Source organism: Prinia subflava, chromosome 1 (genome assembly GCF_021018805.1).
Source record: "Prinia subflava isolate CZ2003 ecotype Zambia chromosome 1, Cam_Psub_1.2, whole genome shotgun sequence".
Classification (NCBI taxonomy): domain Eukaryota; kingdom Metazoa; phylum Chordata; class Aves; order Passeriformes; family Cisticolidae; genus Prinia; species Prinia subflava.
In genome coordinates, this window is record NC_086247.1 from 44822322 (window position 1) to 44844393 (window position 22072).

Here is a 22072-nt window from a genome sequence, read left to right on the forward strand (position 1 = left end):
CTGTTGCTTTATAACTTAATTTGTCCTCTTGAAAGCCTCTAGGAGTGTTGGGGTGAGGGAAAAAAAGAACCAATGGACAAATGTAATATATTTGTATCTATTGTTTTCTGCTTTCTTATGTACTGAAACTAGGTGGCATACAGCAGTTCAGAGCAACTTTTAAAAGTAGTTAAGCACATACAGATAATATCATGCTGCATTTTCACTAGTTTAGGAATGTAAACCTATATTTAGCTTTATTAGTAAAATTAGAATATTTTCAACTGAGCTTCTCTCTGTTAATTGAAAATATTATATCATTTATAGCACATATATTTTAACTTAAAATGCTTAAAAAGAACAGCTGCTCCTATTATCCTCAAGTTTTATTTTGCTTCCTTTGTCCAAATAAAATACAAAAAGATTCTTCATTTTCTTGTCAAATCACATCCATTCCTGTTTCATATAATACTCCTTAAAACAAGATATGGCCATAGTGACTGCAAAAAAAAAAAAAAAAATTAACAACTTCAGGAATAAAATTAAATCAAATTGGGATTGCTAGAAAGACTCTAGAATTGGTGGTAGCAACTGGAAAACTGACTAATTTATCAATACCTGAGAATGAATGTTACTTTGTCATTTAGTTCACTAATTAATCATTTCTTTAGCCACACAGCTCTCAGCCTTGGTTTTCATTTCCTTCTTTTCATTTTGTTTCTACAATGTGCTCTCCTGCAAGGTGTCAGATGGGTTTTTCAAAAGGCTATAATTCTTTCATTAATTTTTCAGTTCCACAACCCCCTTATGACAAATTCTTCTTATTGTATTCCCCAATTTCCTCCTCCCTTGCTCTGCTCTGCTAAACCTCCAGCCTATAAAGTTATGGTTATATGAGAAAAGTTCTCTTGTCTAGACATTCAAACTAGAAAAAGGTGATTGTTCAGATTTCATCAAATCACAGATATTTCAACCATTATTTTAAAAAAATATATATTTGGTGCTTAAAACAGAATAAAAAAAATCACTCTTTTCTTTTCCCTTTTGATTTTATTGGTGTTTTTTTTTAATTGTGTTATATGAAGTCTGGAAAAAATACCTTAATTTCTCAAAATGGATAAAATAAATTTATTACTATTAACACTCTCTAGTATAAGGAGAAATATGCATATATATATATATATATATATATATATATATATACATATATATATATACACAGATATATCTGCAGCAGGAAATTTTCAAGAAGGGCAAAGAAATTTCCTCCTAAGAGAATTTTTTCTTTTCCTTTTTGGACAGTACTCTTCCTGTAATATGTGAGTAGCACAGCCACCTTTCTTTGGTAGTAGAGGAACAGGACCAAGATGTATATATGTCAAATGAGTGAATGACCTGCCACAGGAGTGCTATGTGGTCTTGTCAAGTGTATATTTCCTTCTGTTTAATTTAACTGGAAGGTTTACTTGTAAGCTAGTTTTGCCCAGACATAGAAAGACACTGGGAAAAGAGCATGAGATATTTCCCCTTTCTGTTGTTTTTGAGATGTCTTGAGAGGAATGAGTAATTTGAGATTTTTTTATTTCAAGTTATCTTCATGAACTACTAGAAGGTTTTCCATCTCTGGTCCACTCACACCCTATTGCTCAAGAGAACCTTTTATGCTATACTAGACCATGAGCAGCTATTAATGTTGCCTTGCCCAGTTTGTCAGAGAAAGTAAAGAATGATAATTGCCCACATCCTTTCCTTGCTCTGAGCTTTTCGTGATGTTTCACTGAAGTTGATCCCTGATACTTTAATTCAGACAGTCAAATTTACAGAGGTTCTCCTCACACGTATGTGAATGATTCCTGAGGCTTATGGACTAAAACTAGAATGTAATTTGATTTTCACAAAATGGTGTCTTCATATGCTGATTAAGAATCTCAGATTATGCTACAGAAGTCAAAACATATTGAAATTTAAGTGTTCTAAAGCATCTGAAAATAGGAAAGGGAATGACAAGCTTTTTCTAAGTCTTTTGCCAGACTACAGAGAGATTCATGATGTCTAATATTTAAGAAAAGGAGCACAGTACATAAAGTAAGTTGTAATAATTAATAATATTAGGATGTAAATTATCTCTCTGCACCTTTGCTCAACTCTGCTGTAGCCTAAAGATGCTTATAGTGATAAAGCATCATTAAGCTAATTGAATTTCCAATTAAACCATTTATGAAAATTGAGCGACTTTTGGCAAGCACAATACTATAATTGTTGTAAGATTATATTTATATTTGGTCAAAGCATTTTACACTTCTCATCTCTTTAACTGCAAAAGTGTAACACCTGTGGGGATTTATGGTAATTTTGTGACTTCTGTTGGAGTTGGCAGCTAACTTGGTTTATTCATTTGTCTAACTTATGGGCACAGTGTAATGAACACACATTAGAAGTAGATTCTCAGATATAAACAGTGTCTAAACTATATATGTGAAATCAATGTTGAGGACATTTGATTTTCAATTTAATTCAAAGATGTGTATGCATAGCTGCCTTTCTGCTTTTGCACTAATGTGGGCTGTAGTGTTTCAACTGATACTGGTGTGAAAAGGATCAGACACCTACTGAAACTTAAATTATCAGGCTGTCACACAAGATTTCATCTTTCTCTGTGCTAAACCAACATATTAAAACTGAAAGTGGAAGTAAAAACAAACCAGTAAATGAGTCTAGAGTTTACTACATTTGACCATTGCCACTAACTTGGTCTTTTTACAAATAAGCTAAATTAAAACCAGAGCAAGTGTTGCTGTCAAACATTTGGAATCTCAGTGGAAAAAACTATTTCTCAAAGGTTAATAAAGACTGCTGGCAATGAAATTTTGTATTATGCAATTGTCATCCAGCAGTGGCTAAAAATGAGACCAATATGAACAAATAACACACAGAGTATGTTATTGCATTTTCATAATGCAGTTTAATTTTGCAGTCCTTCAACAATAAAAGTAAGTTATTCAAGTTTAATAAAAAAAATGGAGTCAAAGTGAATGAAATAACTTACTTTTACAGCAGTGGGAACAATTTGTAATGCAGCACATCCAAGTGTAATAATAAGTTATGAGAGCAAGACTGACAGGAAAGAAATCATTTTACAGTGTTAAAACTGGCAAAAAAAATAGAACTGAATTAAACTTATTTGTGAATAGCATCAACCTGTACTGAAAATTCTATATTAATATTAATACTTTTCCATTCTTTTTCTCATAAGTGTATGTTTGGTTTGCATGGCATGGTTTGGTAGCAGGTGTGCTGGAGAAGTGGCTCTGTGAGAAAAGACCAAGAGTGTCCCTGTGTCTGGCAGTGATTTTTCCAGCTGGATCCAAATAGGACCTGCTCCTGCCCAAAACTGAGCCCCTGAGCAACACCGGTGGTGCCACTGGAATAACATATTTAAGAAAGGGTAAAAAAATGCTGTGCAGCAGCTGTGAGAGTGAGAGGAGTGAGGAAAATGTGAAAGAGGGTAAAGTGTTGAATGTTTGAAGGGTAAGTTAGGATATACTAGAGACTGAAAAGCAGATTTTCAAACCAGAAAATGAACTTAAGTTTCCTGCTGGTCTAGTTTTAGCCTTCAAGATTTTTAGGAAACTACTGTCACAAAATGCTATGTAACTCACTCAAAAATATCCACTCAACTTTTCAGTTCACTGTAGCTCTGGGAGGTTATTTTCTGAGTTTAAAGATAAATTCATAATTTAAGTTTAAAACAAAAATGAACATTAACTCCTTGATTCTTTGTGTGCCCCATGGTGAGGTATCAGCTCTTTGGATAGTGCAATAATGTAGATTTGCTGTGCAACAATTAAATTAATTCTTTGTGGAATTTGAAATGTTACAACTAACCTATCCAGAGATTCCTACACTTGTACGCAGTTCCTGGAAGCCACAACCCTCATCAAGCACGGGTAAAACAGGTAGATGCTCTGGGCAGAAAATCAGTGGCAGAAGAAGAACTGCATTCCTAAGTGCAGAAAATGGATCCTACATATACATTTATCTGTCTAAATAAAAAAAGGAAAAAAAAAAAGTTTGAAAGGACAGTGGGGCAAGCTTGGGCACTCGATGCTAGCTCATCCAAACCACTTATATTTTGCTCCATGGATCTTGTTTATATCACCTCAATGGTGTGTCTTTGTAAAAAAGACTCAAGCATGACTCTTGTCGTGATTGTAGCTCCTTGTAAGAAATTCTTTCAAGAGGCAATGTAGTGATGTAGCACTGTAATGGGCTACTCCAAGGGTTTCTTAGCACTATTCCAGCAGTCTTTGTCACTGTTTACATCTGGAATGATGCCACATCCTCAAACAAGTTCTATAAAACCTTAGTCTGGCATATTCTTGCAGGCACCTTGAAGTGAGAAAGAATACAAAGAATTAATTTTTGTGTGTTAGGTCCACAGGACTCAGAGATAAAAACAATGTTGTGTGACATAGCAGCTCACACCAGCCACAAGCAGGGTGGGTCAGTATTTGTGAGCTAGGTTTTTGTATTTATTTGTGTGGCCACTTAGAAACAGCCTTATTTCATTTCACATGCACTCAAAATGTCTGAAAGCATGTGAGTGCATTAGAGGTTGACAGGTATACTCCACTATATGCCTTTTTTGAACATATTCTGGGTGTGCATTTAAGAACCTCTACTGGACAGTAATGCAGGAAACAGAGAGAGAGAGAGCGTGGCTGGGTTTTTTCCTGGTTGGCAGCATTAGTGGCAGAGGCAGAGTGAGACAGACTGGTGTTGTGTGTATAGCTAATGGGATCAAAGGCATCTAGTATTTCAGCCAAGGAATTCACTTGTTTTTTACCTGCCCTGAAGCTACTGCAGAATTAAACTTTGCTGATTCATGAACTGAGGACAATAAAAAGGAATTTTTTCTACTTTACAAAGGCACACTTAATCAACCTTGCTAAGTCTAAAAGACAGCATAAACTACTCACAAGTGTAGGAGCTAGTTTTTAGCCAAGTATCTAATGCTATCTAAAATATCAGCTCTTCATGTTGATACTATTAATACAAGCATGGTAAATTACTTGTTTCATCTGTCAGACATATGAATAACAAGAAGCTTGGCTTGTGGCAGACCAGCGTGCCATCACTAATATGCAAAGGTCCTTTGATGGAATACTCTGATGAAATGCTCTGTTTCCTTGCAGATATCATCACTGAGATGCAGCTTGTCCCATCCTCCAGGGTTTAGTGCCCTCCTTTATCCATATCATAGCTTCTATTCAGAACATGAGCAGATCTGTATGGCAAAGGCCATAAATTTCTACTCCCAGTTTTTCTGCTAGAGTGAAAGCACAGTTGAATCAGATGAAGTAAACATCTCTATAGAAGAAAGAATTGTTTGAACTCTCATCTAATTGTCTTTTCTCTTCCAAAAGGAACTTCAAGCCAAATATTTAGAAAAGAAATAATTATTATTTGGGCCTTAACTTTTTTAAACCTGAAAATTGGTAGAAATTACACACACACATACACACACGTGCACGTGCGCACACACACATATTTTCATATACAAAAAAAATTGAACAAGCCATCACATTTTAATACTCCCTAGTTTAGTCTTTCATATCCTGAGTTTGCAGGATTTGATTTATTTAATCAAATTATTCTGTTGGGAGATACTTGAACTTGTCATGACATCTCTGCATTAAAATATTAACTCATTTTACAGTCACATGAAAAGTCATTGTTTCATACTTTGTTGTTTTTTCAATCTGCTGAAATTTCTGTATTTCAAAAATTTAAAAAACCCCATAGATTTGCATTTTTATACCATGACATTTGAAAAATATTTTTATTTTCTGTAAAGTACTGTATCACCATTTTTCTCTACATTCTAAAGTATTAATTCCTAACATGCTGCTATATTTATATTTGGTGAATATATTTAAATAACTTTATAAAATAGGAAATTTTCTACATCATATCAGATTTTCTCAAGATCCTTCAATATTTTGACACACCAGAATAAAACAGTGATAAAAAATATTAATAATTTTCCTCCCTTTCTTATTATTTTAAATACATATTCTTGCTGCTCTGTTGCCTTTTTATTTAAACCTTTATGAATTGTGCAAACTCAGCAACCAAGGTATGTACAGCTTACCTACTGCAGCATTTACCCAAATGAAAATATATTGTTGACATTCTTTATGAAATCATGTACCTGACACTCTGTAAGAGAGGAAAAAATCTAAATTGCAACCTGGAGAAAATACAGATTCTGTTCTGTGGAGTCACTCTTCATGGGTATCTGGATGTACAAAACCTGATGGCCTTTAATGACTCTTCAAAGAGATTAAAAATTCCAGTATCTAGCCATGCAAGATAAAATTATTACTATTAGTGTTAGTGTTAGTATTAATATTATTATTTTAAGATATGACTGAAACACTTTATCAGTTTCAAGAAGCATCATCTTTTTCAACTAAGAGCAGCATCAGATACTTTAAGAGGAACCTGTATGCACTGTCGCAATTCTTTCCTTTTCATAATCATGGAGTTATAGAATAGGTGGAGATGGAAGGAACACATCAGGATTACTAAGTCCAACTCCTTGCCCTAACAAGATAGCCACAAGAATCACACCAGAATTTCTTGGGCTCTTTTCCTTCACTTTTCACTTATCAAAACATTAGATGTTTATATTTTAGTAGCACATAAAATCTGCATTTTTTTAATACCTCTAATTCTTCAGAACTATCTTTTACATTGTGAATATATATAGCCTGTATTCTCTATTTTATAATCTGGAATAATATTGCTTTTCAATAGTAGTGCACTGAAAGTCCTGTCTTTCAAAATCACCTACATGCATACATGTGTTTATCAGTTTCTATATTTACTTTACAGTAACAAGATATGAAGATCTTGCATGCCTTTAGTTTTCTTTTTACAGGAAGGACATATTTTGTGGCACTGCACAAAAAAAGATGCCTTGTATTTTTTGTAGATGCCTTTGTAGCCCTAGGGCTCTGATCATTTTAAATACCATGGACATTTTGTAATTCCGCCCCTGCTCCAAAAAAGACATACATCAATGGAAAAAAATCTGTCAGATGCAGTACTGTGTCAATAAACAATTTATCCTTCTTAGATGACAAACTAGCTGAATATAAAAATCAGAATATTCTGACAAATATTTCAGAAAAGGAAAAAATTAATAAGGCAAATTGCACATCACTCTTTCTGCCATATGAGATATTTACCTTTCCCTGACTGTCCTAGTTTCTAATTTAAGGCCTTTACATATTCACATATTGCTAGAAAGCCCTACCTGAACCTAATTTTCAAATTGCTTTACCCAAATTAAAACAACAGGATTTTGGAACCAACTCAGCTTTTGTGTACACCTCTTCACCTTGGTTTTGTGTTGCTCATCTCTCATATTACCCTATTGATTTTTTTCTGCTGCTACAGGAAAAAAGAATTCTGCTTGATCTCTCTCACAGTTTTCATTTCATGTTTTAAAAAGCTAGAAGAGACTGGTCTAGAATTGGTTGGAACGTGCTTCTGTTGTTGATTATTTTTTATTCTTGTGTGGTTTTTTTTCTTTAGTTTTTAACATGTGTGAACATTAAAAATAAAGTTACATTTCTATTATAGTTATTAAGGTTATACATGATACTTGATTTTGATATATGGCTACTTCTGAATGGCAGATACTTCTGAGTGGCAGATACAACTCCCTTTCCTCACTCTGACAGGTTCAATCTTTGCAAGGTCAAGTCTATTCCTCACAATAACTTTCAGTATTTTTCTCAATTGACAATGCATCCAATAAATTCTATTGTTTTTTAAAATTATAAATTACATGAAAAATATAGCTCAAAAATTATTTAAATCCATAAGTACTTTTCTACCTAGTATATTTCAGTCCCTTTTGTGCTCCAGCTGCAAATGACTGCATTTAGAAATTCTTCAGAAACTTACTTTATGTCTTGTCCCCCTTTGCCCTAAAAGGGGATTGGGGTCACTTTAGTCAGCTACTGCCTGTGCTATCTCTGATATTGTGCATTAGAGTATGTTGATAAAATATTTTCTTTTCTTGGAGACATGACTGATTCTGCTAGAATGATGTCATATTTTTGTCTCGTAATTTAAATTAGTATTCACTGATTTCAGAAGATACATTTGCCAGTCGACAGATGGGTCAAACATCCTGTCTGCTTAGACATGTATACAGCTAGCCAGGGTGCTTGCTTCTTTTCACACTAAAGATAAATACTTCCTACATTTCAGTTAGTCTATCTCCTCAGTGCCATCAATATGCCTGTCCATATTATTTTTCTTATGCTGTTCAAATGTTATTGAGATGCTTTTTTTTATGTCTTAGAGGAAGAAAAAAAAAAAGCAAACCAACAACTGTATAGCCAGACATAAGCTATAACTTCCCTTTATCAACTAATTATATTTTTGTGTGTATTTACATTATTGAAAATGATGGACTGTTCTTGACAATGGAAAACATACGAAAGAAGCAAAAGCTGAAGGTAAATGTAGGAGTCTGTTCCACAATGGAATTTTTGAGGACAAATTTAAAAATGCCACACATCTTTGAATCCAGGTATAACCAAGGTGTTCCCCTTGACATTAAGCACAGTAGTTTCTAAGCAACAAAGGGATATTTAGAACTCACTTTGACTTTATTCAGTGCATATCTGTAGCATTGTCATGTCTAATCTGAGTCACTCTCCAGGTAAAAATCAATAATAGAAAATGAGAAATTTCCGAAAAATCATTTTCAGAAAACCCAAATATGGGGAAGTGCAAATATCTGTTGGTCTATTGATCTATGCAGTTAGATTTTGCACTTTCTTATGTTGCAATATTTTAGCAATAGAGTCATGAATTCAAGGGATCTGCAGCGGAGCTGTGGCAACAATATTCCCATGACTATTGAAAATATCCCAAACACAAATTCAGATTTTTTTTAGGATGTGGTCAGAATTAATTCAATTGGAAAAATATTTCTTGGGCATTGCTCCTGCTGCTGTGCTGACTTTCCTTTTCTGTAGACAGCGTGTGTGGAAACAGCATATTTGATAAGGATTCAGTCTGAAGCACTGGGCACATTTGAGCTTCTCAGTCCTGCAATCATACAAGTTTGGTGTACATGAGCATATGTAGAGTAAGGCCAAACCTGCTGCAAACAGATGGTGCTGTGGGTGCAAGAATTATGCAGGAGAGCAACACGTGAAAGAAATAGAAGGGCCTTGAGGGAAAAAGATATAGGCAGCACAGGAGACATTACAGAGAGAAACTGGACTATCAGCTACATGTCTGGATAACAGTAACATAAAAAGAGGAAAAGAGTAATTCATAACTGAAAGGAGCACTGGGAGGATAAAAGGCATCAATAAACCTCTTTTATAAAAATCATTTTCTCTTCAAAATAGTCCAGAGTACAGAGGAGAGTACTTCTGAGATATATAGCCTCAAGAGACAAGAATTAAATGGTGGCTTGGGAGCCATGAATGGGAGCAATATATGGGACTCCCTGACATATGATAGGTTGACTGGGAATAAATTTATTTGAGTGTAGTTTCAAACTCTTCTCTAGGCTTACCAGGTTCATAAACAGACTTGTTTACTGAAATTCAATGGAGCATGTTAAAGTCAGACTGAAAAACACAGTCTGTTTCAGCACAGGGGAAGCCAGATTGGGCTGGTGTCACTCATCACTGCCTCTCAAGGTTATCAGGAAAGATGTAAGGACAGTGTATAGGGAGCCTCAAGACCATTCTGACCCATCTAAGGGTGTCACCATCTCCCTAAACTCTCATAGCAAAGTCTGTGATAGCTCCTCTGTGACTGCCTGTGCCCCATGGAATAGGGTCTGTCAGTAAAAGGTTGACAGAAAATTATTTTTTGACACAATAAATTGTGTCTGTGAATTGCTTAAAAGTATAACTTATTAAGATTTTTGTGGAAAATGACCTGACCATCTCAGCTGCTAAAGGGATGGCAAAGAATCAAAATTTTAGTGCAGATATTCCCAGATAAAAGTGGTTGTAAGATTTTAGCTAACAAATAGTGAAAATTCTTTCAGTTTTACATTTGTAAATTCAAACATTAAATAATATATGCATGGCTCTCAAATGAGTGTTGATTTCCTATACAGAGCTTTCACCTTTTTATAGCTGTTTGCTTCACCCATGCTTACATGCACACATACACCCACTTGTGTAGACCCACTATCTGCCACCAACAAAAAATTCCCATACTTACATTTCCACCTGTCTCCCTTCAGTAAGCTTTGGAAAAGTGACCTTGACTCTGACCAAATTAAACGTAGTGCCAAAACTCTCTCCCTGATTTCCTGTGCCTAGATAGCTCTATGGAGCCTTGGTACGAAATCCCATCTGTGCCTGTACACGGTGTGCCAACGACTTTCTTCAGTCCTGGAGACAACTTCAAGTGAACAGACAATTACCTTGCGAAATTATGGTTCTTCTAACCTTAACATTTCTCATTCTGCCCTCAGGCTTGACATCTTGCTTTGGACTTGTCTCTCCTGTCCCTTTCTGTGTCTAAAGGACATGTTGGTCTTCTTCAGACAGATAAAATACTCAGAAAAAGTAAAATAAGTGAGAAATGCAAAGGGAAAAAAGATGGATGGGGATTTTTTAGTAACTTTCATAATTTCTCCCCATTTCTTACTCTCTTGAGAGCTGCACAACCACATTAAACCACTGCAAAATGCCTTATTTTAACAGAAAGATTATTGATTCATTTCATGCACATTAAAATATTCTTTGTGTTTCCAGCTCTTCTATTCCTAATTTCAGCTAGATTTTAAAAGCATGATGTGCTCTAATTTATCACTATAAGATATTATAGTGTATCTACATATAGATTTTGTATATGGAGGAATATTTTGCATTTAGAAAGCTGTTCTGAGTATATGAAGGAGAAAAAGGTGCTTGGGAATAGCAAATATAGGCTGATCAAAGGCAAATCTTGCCAGACAAACCTGGTCAAACTATTTATGATGAAATAACTCTGGATAAGAGAAGAGCGGTGAATGTTGCTTATCTCTCCTGTAATAGTTATTTCCTCATGATCTACCACAGCATCCCTGTGTCCCAGTTAGGATATTAAGATCTGATATATGAGGATTACTAGGTGGGTGAAAGTCTGGGTGAGTCTTCTGACACATAGTATGGTGGGAAATGGGTTTTAAATTGCCAATTAAAGAGTTCCTCGGGGGTCAATGCAGGCACCATTCAATATCTTTTATTCTTCTCAATACTTTTAACCCAGAAGAGGAGAGGAGGCGCAGCCTAATCAAACCTGGGGTAATTCCAAACTGGAAGGTACACAAGGGCCATCCAGAAGGACTTAAGCTGTAGCAAAGGGATGGTGTCAGCAGAAAACTGCAGCCTGTATATTGAGACACGTGAATATTCTCTTATCAAAAGCATTGACTAGTTCAGCTTAAATATACTTTTGGGACTACAGGGCAGTAAGTATTTTGATAAATGGAACCAAATTCATCTAGTTACTGTTGACCTGCTTGGAGTGGGAGGCTGAACCAGTGACCCACTGAGGCCCCTTTTAACCAGAATAGTTCTCCAGTTCTAAAGTCCACAGTTCATTCGTGAGACCTTGGTACTGTTGTAAAGCTTTAGGATGTATGAAAATTCTCCTTTTGCATATTTTGTGGGCTTGAGGTATGCCAGATTGCCAAGACTGCTCAATGAAATTATCTATCTACCTCTTCATCTCTAATTATCTCTTGGGAAAGGGCATTCTATAACCCCATAAACAGTGCTCTTTTTTTTGATGAAATTCTTATTTGACTGCAGGACTGTTCTGTGTAATTTTTCTTCTGTTTGTAGTCACAATGACATTATTTGCATAGACTGGTGGAAGAGCCTTCAATATAAAAATAATGTTTTGTCTTACATTATGTTAATACCTACAAGTCCCAAATTGTGCTAACATCAGATTTCTAGCACTGAAACCACTCGTATTTTTAGCTCTGTTGAAAATGTGTTGATGACTAACTGTTCTTACTTCAGCAATTCTGTTTCTTAATCTGTTAAAAACTAATCAGAGCTTTGGTCCACAGACTTGTTAGAAAACTCTGAGGTTTCCAAATACCTGCCAGACCAGGTGTGATATGTGATGTTTTTAAACTCCTATTTCTCCTGAAATTATAGGAATTAATGTGTTTAGAAAACAGTGAGTTGTGTACAAATTTTTAGTACACAACTAAGTTGGATTGTTGTTTTTTCCTAAGATTTTGGCATGATAGTTTAGTAGATGCTAACTTCTTTTTCAGTAAAATGTTTTCAAATAAGACTACCTCAAGGAAGTGAGTATAATAGTCTAGAAGTAAAAAACACCTCTTTAACCACCTCTTTCCCCCCAAGCCCACCATCACTGTTCTTTAATTTGACCTTTTTGGTAGTTTCAACTGGCTTTTGATGCATGTACTTATTTCTGTGCAGTATAAGTAATCTTTGGCCATTCCCTTTTAGATTTTTTTTCTGCCATTGAGCTACTTTAATTGCCTGTTTAGTTATAAATTTTATTTCCCATAACTTCTTAATATTAACAATCTTGTATTTTAGAGCAAGACCTGGTATTGAGAGAATCTGTAAACTCATATGATGTACTTGAAAGTAGAGACTTGATCATCCAGGGATAACAATTGTTTTCTGCCAGTACAGGTTGTTATGTCTCCTTACAACAGAATGAGTGTCTGTCTACATGTTTGAAATGGATTTCTATTTAAACTTAGGGCTAGTCACATTGTTTGAAACATTTTAACACTGCTGAGCTATAACATGTACTGGAAAGACTTTCACAGTATTAAGAAGAAGGCAAGGTAAAGAACAGGGTTCAAAGGTTTTTTTATAGTTCAGTTCTATTTAAAGGGACTATAACAAGAAATCAATGTTAATATACCATTTATGAGATTTCTTAGAATTTGTCCCTATAACTCCAGTTCCCTGGTGCCTTTAATGCCTTTCTTCCTTTTTTCTCCCCTTTAATTTCTTTCCTATTTGGATTCAAAATGGTCTGAAAGCACATATTTATTAACAGGGCAGTTTTTGACTCATGATTTCAGAGGGACAGTCTGGCTCCAAGCACATTTGAAGAGATCTCTAATGGCAGCCCTAGTGGTTCTAGCCCTTGACCATAACCTCATCTGAAGTTTCAATTATCCATTCTTGTCCCATAAAAATCATTCCACTACTTCCTTCACATTCATCTTGTCCAGGTTTTATCTATTATTTTTCTTTTACATTATATGGGTGATTCAGAAATAGAAAAATGAAATCTAAAAAGGCAAGGTCCTGATGCTGCCAAATTGTTTTACACAGGTTTCAGTAGGGTCTGTGAGCATTTTGTCATTGATGACACTGGGAGAAGAATGGGTTCTACGTGCTCATTGGAATTCAGTGGCTCAGTTGAAGAGTGCACGGTGTCACTAATAAGCTCCCTTCAGAGAACAGCAGTGGGAAACTGGTTCCCAGGCACCAGCTGTGTACCTTACTGTGCCCTGCTTCTGTTGAAAATGAAAATGACATATGAATTCTACTGATCAGAACATATTATGGCAACATGCAGAAAGGAGCAAGTTTCATTTTCCACAACAGAAAGGAAGATACACTGCAAAGGCTAAATGTTCAAAAGGACAAGCATCTTGGGTATGCTCTGAGTAAAGGATAGGTGTCCTGGGAACACTTTGTGTTAAACAGAGTTGAATGTCTGACAGCAAAGCAGGAGCAGTCAGATGTGCAAAACTGCCTGAAACATTAAAGAAAAGAAAGCTAATTACATGTTTAACTGAATCAATGATTGCTGAGACTTCTTTACTGTTGTTTATGTTTTGTTTTCCTTTGTAGTATTTGGGTTCTTTTCTCATTGACTGATGGGTAGATTCTTGGTCCTGAAAGACCAGTCTTTTTATTCATCTCAATCTTCACTTTTCACACAAGATGAAATCTCAGAGGCAGTCATAGCTATAAGCTCTCTCTTCAGTGGCTCTCTAGGCTGCTCTTTGAAGGTGAAGTGAGCACCAAAATGTTACGTTTCTTTTCTCTTTTTTATTGTTTTTTTTTCCATTTATCACAAGAGTCTGTCTTTCCTTTCGAAGGTTATGGTGTCTACTTCTTGTGCATTACCTAAAGTCCTCTTTTCTTTTTCAATTTCTCTTTTAGTTTTCCTCTGCTTTTTTGTTTGTGTAATTCCTTAGAGTTTCACACTGGAGATACATGACTTGTCTGCAAGCTTTCAAGAGCCACAAATGAAACAAGCTTAGGAACTCCTTGTCTCTTGGTACCAAGTGCAAAAAAAATTGCCTAAATGCTGTAGTTTTGCCCGTCAGTTACTGCAGCCTGTGAGAAATACATGAAGTAATAAAATTATGGGACATACAACAAGGAAAACCAGAAAGTAGAAAGAGTCTTGATTTAATGGAGAGGATCATTACTGATTCCTGTCCTCTAGAACGGAACTTAAAAGCAAATAAAATCCATTGCTTTCAATAGTAGACATTTTAAAATTCTCTGTGGAATGTTTCAAGACATACTGTACTAAAGTTACAATATCTCTTTAATTTTGTACACTTCTGTCCTGTTACAAGTGAAGTTTCTGCTCTTACACCATCAGAAGAATGAATTTTCTAATAACAGCTATCAGTATCTTCACAGATTCAATAACATCTGGGTTACTGTCTTGTCCAGTGTTCTCAGCCAAACAGGAACTGGCATGTCAAAATGTAATCTGCAAGGAAATACTGAGCTTGCAGGAAAAATTCTGTACACTTGGAAATCCCTGACTTTGATTCAGCATTGCTTTCAATCCCCAATGTATAGAGAGTGGGAACCATGGTCTTTGAAGTGTCTCTGTTTCAACTAAAAAAGACGAAATCACCTGAGCTCTTTCAAAAGTTATGGTTTACTTGGGGTCGTGTTGGCATCAGGTCAGATTTTCCTTCTTTCTTCCATTTATCCTGTCTATTTTCAGCAAACATCAGAAGTACCTTCCCATGAAAGGCCTTTTGTGAATCAGATCTTAGAAAACTGGTATACATTATCTTCACCTATTTTTCATCTTCATTTTTAAAATGGCCTCTGTTTCTTCCTGCAGTAAAGAGGCAAAAGAAATCACAGCACCTTGGTAGTAGTGCAAGAATGTCAGCCAGTTTTTGCCCCCACGTTCCTCAATTCAAGAGAAAGTACTGCCTTGGCACAATTCTACAGTATTCTCTTGGGTAGAAGAACTTAGTATCACAGAATATTGTCTTTCAATTTTCTTTATTCTTATTCACTCTTTTTCCTTTCTTTTTGTTTGTTCTCTTCTTTTTTGTTTGTTTGTTTTGTTTTAGTTTTGTCTGTTTTTGTGAGGTTTGATTGGGTTTTTTTCCATCTAGTTCTTGAAGCATTATTACAATATATCCTATACTCATTTTTTATGGGCTGTAAAAAACCCAAAAATGAAAAATGAAATATTTCAGTGTCAAAACTATTTGTATAGTGCAAACTGAACTGCCTTGCTACTTTGGATTATGGAAGCCAAGAATTCCTTAGATTTAACAGAGAACCCAGATAGCTTTTACTCCTCTATTAGTCCATCAATGTAGTAGGAGTGCTTCTAATCATTGACAGAAATGGTTACACAATATGTTATGTAGTTATAATTAAAACTGACTTTGCATACATATGTCTTGCAGATAAACTTACCTATGCTTAAAAAAAAAGAAAAAAAATGGAGCATTTGCAGGTCTGTTATTTTCACTGATAGCACTTTTTTATGAAAATTTTTTTGTTTTACAGGAGTCCATGTAAGGAAAAATTATACTTAATCTGATGAAAAGAAAACTCTAATCCTTTTTTGCCCTCTCACAGAAAGTTTGATCAGTGAGAAGCACTTGCCACCTTCCTCAGGAATCAGTAATGAAACAAGATGGTCAAGGAAGCAATCAGACAATTTAGTATTTGTCTGGTATAGCCTTTTCAGAACTTGCTTATTCTTATACACCTTTGAGGACCAATAAGTAATATCATATGCCCCTATGAGAAAAAATTAGTGAATAACTTTGTACGTAATTACATATTATTACAGGCTTTCTGCAGGGAATTATCAGATAGGCACACTGTTGCATATAATAAATAAAATAGAATAAGCTGCACCATGTATCTCCTCCCACATACTATATTTCAACTTCATGGTAAAGCCACCAACAGTTTGTTTGAAATCCTCTTTGCAGACATTTTCTCTGTTTTCCACCCACTGATGTATTTTGATTTTCATTCTTTTTTTTTTTCTTTTTTTTTTTTGTCTTAACTGAAGAACCTGTGGCTATGAGAAATACATGCTTTTAGAATTGGAAATAATATTTTGTGATATATGCTCTTTTCTTTAGTAGTTATAAGAAACCAGAGCTGGTACTTGTAACTAATAATTCTTTACAGAAAAAGAAATTACATTATGGAAAGGGCTAACAATAGATTGCTAACAATAACTTCCTCTAAGCAGAATTAGATTTGTTTTTAAAAACCCTGGGGAGTTTCTAGACTTCAAAAGCCTTCTGGAATTCTCAGTTACCTCTATGGTCATTTACATATGTCAGTGCAAATTGTCTCCTCAGGTTGCATCCACTGAGCATCAACTCATGTTTCAGATTTTGCCAGGAGCAAATTCTCAGATTTTTTGATCAGTGCCTGTTCCAAGTTCTGTCTTCCAATGGCTAACTTACAAAAATCTGAAGTTTTTCCTTTTGCAAAATCCATTTTCTTCTGTCTTCTTTTTTCCTAATTCTCTTTCAGATGAAAGGTCATGACTTGGGAGTGACATAAAAGTGTGACCTGCAGAAAGCAATTATTCTCCATGTGAGATTTAGGAAGAATATAGTTCAGTGGACCATCAACATCTGGTCCCTTCCTGGCATCTCAGAACTGAAAGGAGCAGACTCCAAATGTTTTTAACTTCTAACATTAATCAAAAGTTCACAAAACTTTCTAATTAATTATATACACTTGTTTTCAGTTTTCTGAGTGACCTTTCAAATGCTGAGTTCTACAAAAATTAGGACAGTCTATTTTTCTGTGTTCTAGGAAAAATGGAGGTGATTTATGTAAATGAAGAATAAGAACATTTAACCATTGTGAACAAGTAAATGTATATGTATAGGTTAATGTAAACAGCCACACACAGAGATTCATATATATGTATATATGTATATAATTCCAATTGTGCATTCTTCTTCCTAGCACTCGGCTTGACATCCTAATTTAGAAATCAATAAACCCATTGTAGGGAACAAAAATCCATTATTTTGGATAGAGCATCACTGTCCATACTGCTGTTATCCAAATGTGTATTTATAAAACTTGTCCTTTAAAAAAAAAAAAATTGAAGGGACACCAACAGGCTTGACAGATATATTTCAAAGTAGATCTGTTGTAGATTTGGATTAAAATAAAAACAAAACCCTAAAATCCTTGTGGGTCCCTTCCAACTCAGCATATTCTGTGATTCTCTGAAAATAGTTTGGAGGTTCTCTGCTGCTGCTGCTGCTACTGTTACTACTACTATTACTACTACGACTACTACTACTACTACTACTACTACTACTGCTACGGCTGCTGCTGCTGCTGCTAATTTGGACCCTTCTGCTATGGAAAACTTTGAGAGTTTTTATCCAGGTCTAATGAGTGCATTAATGCAGATCACAGAATGGCAGAACCGCAAAATAGTTAAGATTAGAAGTGACTTCTGCCAATCTTTTGGTCCAAAGGACATTTCGAATAAAGGAGAGTACACAAGAACACGTGCAGGTGGGTTTTTAGTGTCTCCAGAGGGGAGGAGTCCATGACCTCCCTGAGCTGCCTGTTCTATTGAGGGTGCTCTGCCACCCTCAATAGAAAGAGGTTTTGCCTCATGTTTAGGTGAGATTTGTTGTGTTTTGGTTTATGACCATTGCTCCTCATCCTGGCACTGGGCACCATCCTCTTCATACCTGTCTTTGAGATACTCCTAATCATTGATATCCCCTCTCAGTCTTCTCTGAGTTTATTTCCTGAGCTTATCTGGGAGGATTTTATCAGTGACAGTGCCAAAAATCTTGCCAAAGTCAAGGTAGACAACATCCACTGCTCTCCCCTCTTCAACCCATCCATCATAGAGGTCATTTTGGTCAAGCATGATTGATGCTGATCTTCCATTTAAAATCTCCCCAATTTAGACTTCTATCCCTTTAGAGAACAGATTTCTTAACTTTGTCATGTATGTAGAAGATAATGCATGTTCTTGGAGATGCTTTCCAGACTATGCACTCTGGTGTGCCTGCAACAACCTGAAAGTCTAGTTTATGAGCATTAGCAACACCCTCTATTCAGTCTCTCTTGAGATATCTGAGGAAGAACTTAATGGCCCTTATTAAAGTGTCCATCAACCACGTGTCCTGGGCAGGTGAGCTTGAAAAATGTGCTACAGAAAAGATAATAACAGGAATGCTTTAAATTGACCTACTCTTCTAATCAATTTTTCTGTTACATATCTGTTACATACATAGAGACTTTAGATCATTAAATATTTTCATACAATTACATTATTAGAACCATACAGCATGGGTATGAGAGGCTTTGTGATTTATGAATGCACTATATCTTTGACGATCTTTATCACTGTGCTTGCAAATATCCATTACTTCATTTCGCATGGTAGGAGTGGTTCATGTTTTCTCCCTTTAAATTCATAAAGCTGTTTTCTAACAATATTTCTATAATCTGTGTAGAAGAATTGAGAACTGGAACCTTTTAATTGTGACAAGGTTTTTCACAGCAGGCCAGAACAGAGAATTTAAGCTTCAAAATCCAAAATCCACAATTGATTTGGAATTGCACTGAATGTGTCAGGTTGTTTCCCATGGAGTGGGCTAACACAAAAGCTTATATATAAAAATCAATTTCAGGTCTTCAGCTCATTTTGTAGCTCTCTTCAAGAAATTAATCAGCTCCACAATTTCAGACTGGGACTAAAACATCCAAAGAGCTTTCTACAGTCCACTGTACCCCACAACATTTGAAGTTAATGAGGCTAATACTGGTGATACCAATGTTTATCTTAACAGTACTGGTATGCTTTTAATGAGAGATTTGATATGATTTTTTCACTGGTTTTAATGCTTTATTAGTTTTCTATTTTCTTGCTATTCAAATAAATTTGATCTCCTTCTGCCTCAGTAATGTTACCCAAGTTATCATTTTTATTTGTAATTAATTAATTTTAAGCTATTAATTTTACTTGCAGTCAAGATGCTCTAACTGTAAAAAAAAATTCTTATTTTTTTTCACACATCTGAAAAAATATCTTTGCTCTTGGAGGAATTTAATTATTTTTATTTGTGTAGCTTCCTCTTTTTTCAAATAACGGGACAATAACTTCCTGTTTTTCTGCATTTCCAATGAAATGTATTGTTTTCACTCTCAAATGACAGTGTATATGTATCTTGTAGAAGAGCTGACTTGTACAGATCTTTTCCAGTCTAACAGACCAAGAAATCTGATTTTATTTGCAATTTTTTTTCAAACTAAATGAACTCATTTTCATGTTCTATATCCTACAGAACTCTATATACTCTTAATGACAAAGTAATGCATGATAATAAAGTGACAGATATATAATAGTACAGGAATATTGCAGAGACCAAACCTTTTTCTCCTGGGATCAACTCCATACACTTAAAGGTAATCAGTGCTCAGAGTGCTACTGCTGACTGCAGTTGCTGCAAAGAATTCTATATTCTTATGCTCTCTTTAGGTAAATAATTTTTTAAAAAACCTCAGTGTCTCCTGGTATTGTAAATTAAGTTATATCAAATGTTGAAGTTAGGAATGTGGTGTGTTTTGTTTTATAAATATGATTTAGGTCTCTTTACAAAAAAGTATATTCCTCTGGGGGATGATTTCTCACTGATTCTTATAAACCAAGGTGTGTAACTGTCAAAGGGAAAAAATAATCTTTTGGGCTTAATGAAGTAATTCTACTTGGTTGTGCTGGTACTAATGGATAAAAAAACCCAGCTTGTCAAAAAACTTATATTTTATAAAATTCTTAGTATACAACAAGTCATAAGCTTAAGGCTTTTGGAATTCCAAATATAGGTGTGCTAATACTAAGATAACACAGAGTGTTCATAAGAAAGGATTCTGTGATAACTTGGTATATATATTTTATCAAGAATTTCAAATTGGAAGTAAATGTAGTAAACTCATGTACTAATGGCTAAAAAAAAAAAAAAAGCTTTCTGAGATAAAATTATTATCAAAACAAACAAACAAACAAACAAACCAACAAGGAAGTATTCACATATTCCCTCTGAGGGATCTCAAGAGACAAAAAATGAAAACATACAGAAATGACTCTACAAAGTTTAACTTGTTACAAATACTACCATTAGCTCTCTACAGCAATAACTGTGAGACTCTACATCAAAATTTTTAGGTGGCTTCACTGCCTTAATAGATCATGAGACTGTAGGGACGTAAGAAAATTCTTCAGCATCAACCAATATAGGAATTGGCACCTGGAATTTTCCACTACTGTACAACAGTTTAAGATCACAAAATTTAGTGTGACTAGATAAAAGAAAATATTTTTTTCTGTATTCGTAACTATCCACAACTCTAAAAGTGAGATAAAATTCCTCACAGTACTTCCCAATTTAGCCATTAGAGAACAGATTGCCAAATAAAAATTATCCCAATTTATAAGATTCTTCCAATACTCTTTTTAAAAATTGTTTACCACGTTACACAGATCAAGTCTGACAAGTTGATCAGAAAAGCTGACCCCCTCCCACCCCCCAAGCACTACTTAGAAAGTAAGCAAGTGTTGAGATGTGGTTCCAAAACCTTAAGTTTCATCTCCAGTTTTTGAAAATACTGCCTGAGATGTGGAAGACTGGCACAGAGATTGCCTTTATTAAAATTGTCACTTATGCTTTTTTAAAATGTTCTTCTTTTTTAAAATGAACTTCTCTTTTGCAACACAATTAAAAAAATGAAACTTGGGAAAGATCACAAAGAAAATTGAGGAAGTTAGATCCTCATGATCAAAAATTGAAAGTAAGGTCTGCTGAATGACTAACAAAAACAATAGACTGTGGTTTGTTCTATTTTTATCACAATAGCTAATCAGAATCCTAAACATTAGAGCAAAATAGCCACATTTCAACAATACATGAATGTTTACATCCTCCTTTTTTTCCAAAATAACATATTTCCCTATTGAGATGCCTGTTTAGTATACACAGCAGAAAATCTACAGACTGTAAATAAATTGTGAGGCTTTCTCATGTTTTTATTTCTCTTAGCCTTCTACCACCTTGTATGGATAGGTTATTTACATATATGCCATTCAAATCCAAATCAGGTTGAGTAAGTTAACATCAGTAGAAGAAGCAGAAATGAAACATGCAAATTATATCAAAGCTAAGAACAATCAGATTGGTTTTTGGATACTGCTTAGCACTTTTTCTAAACATCTCCTAGAGCCACAGGGTATAAGAATATCCACATCAGTATGGTCATTCTTTTTGGCATTGATTTTCAAAATACATGCCAAGCACTTTGCACTGTGTATTGTACAAATGTCAGTCAGAGGTAGAAAGACGGCCACAAGGGAGGACTGTTAAAATACAGCAGAGTATCAAAATCCCAACTTTGGTGGAAAAAAAGTTCAGCAACAGAAGTTAGAATTCTAATAAAGATCAAGGGAATCATAATTAAAAGGGGTAAATGTGCCTCTTTCTCCTCCTTGCCTCAGCTCATACTACCCCCTTAAATTCTTTGAAATTCAGATTTAGTGACAATGTTGGACTGACGATGACAAGCAGTCTCCTACATTCTATCTCCTCCCTTACACTTTTCCTACCTATGGAAAGAATATATCAATGTAAAACTACCAAACAAATTCCCCTGTGTTTTCAATGAAAAAGGGAAAGACAGTTCTGAAGAATTTGACCATACAAAATATAAATATTTGATTGCAGTAGGCAAACAAGATCAAGGTCTTAAGGTCT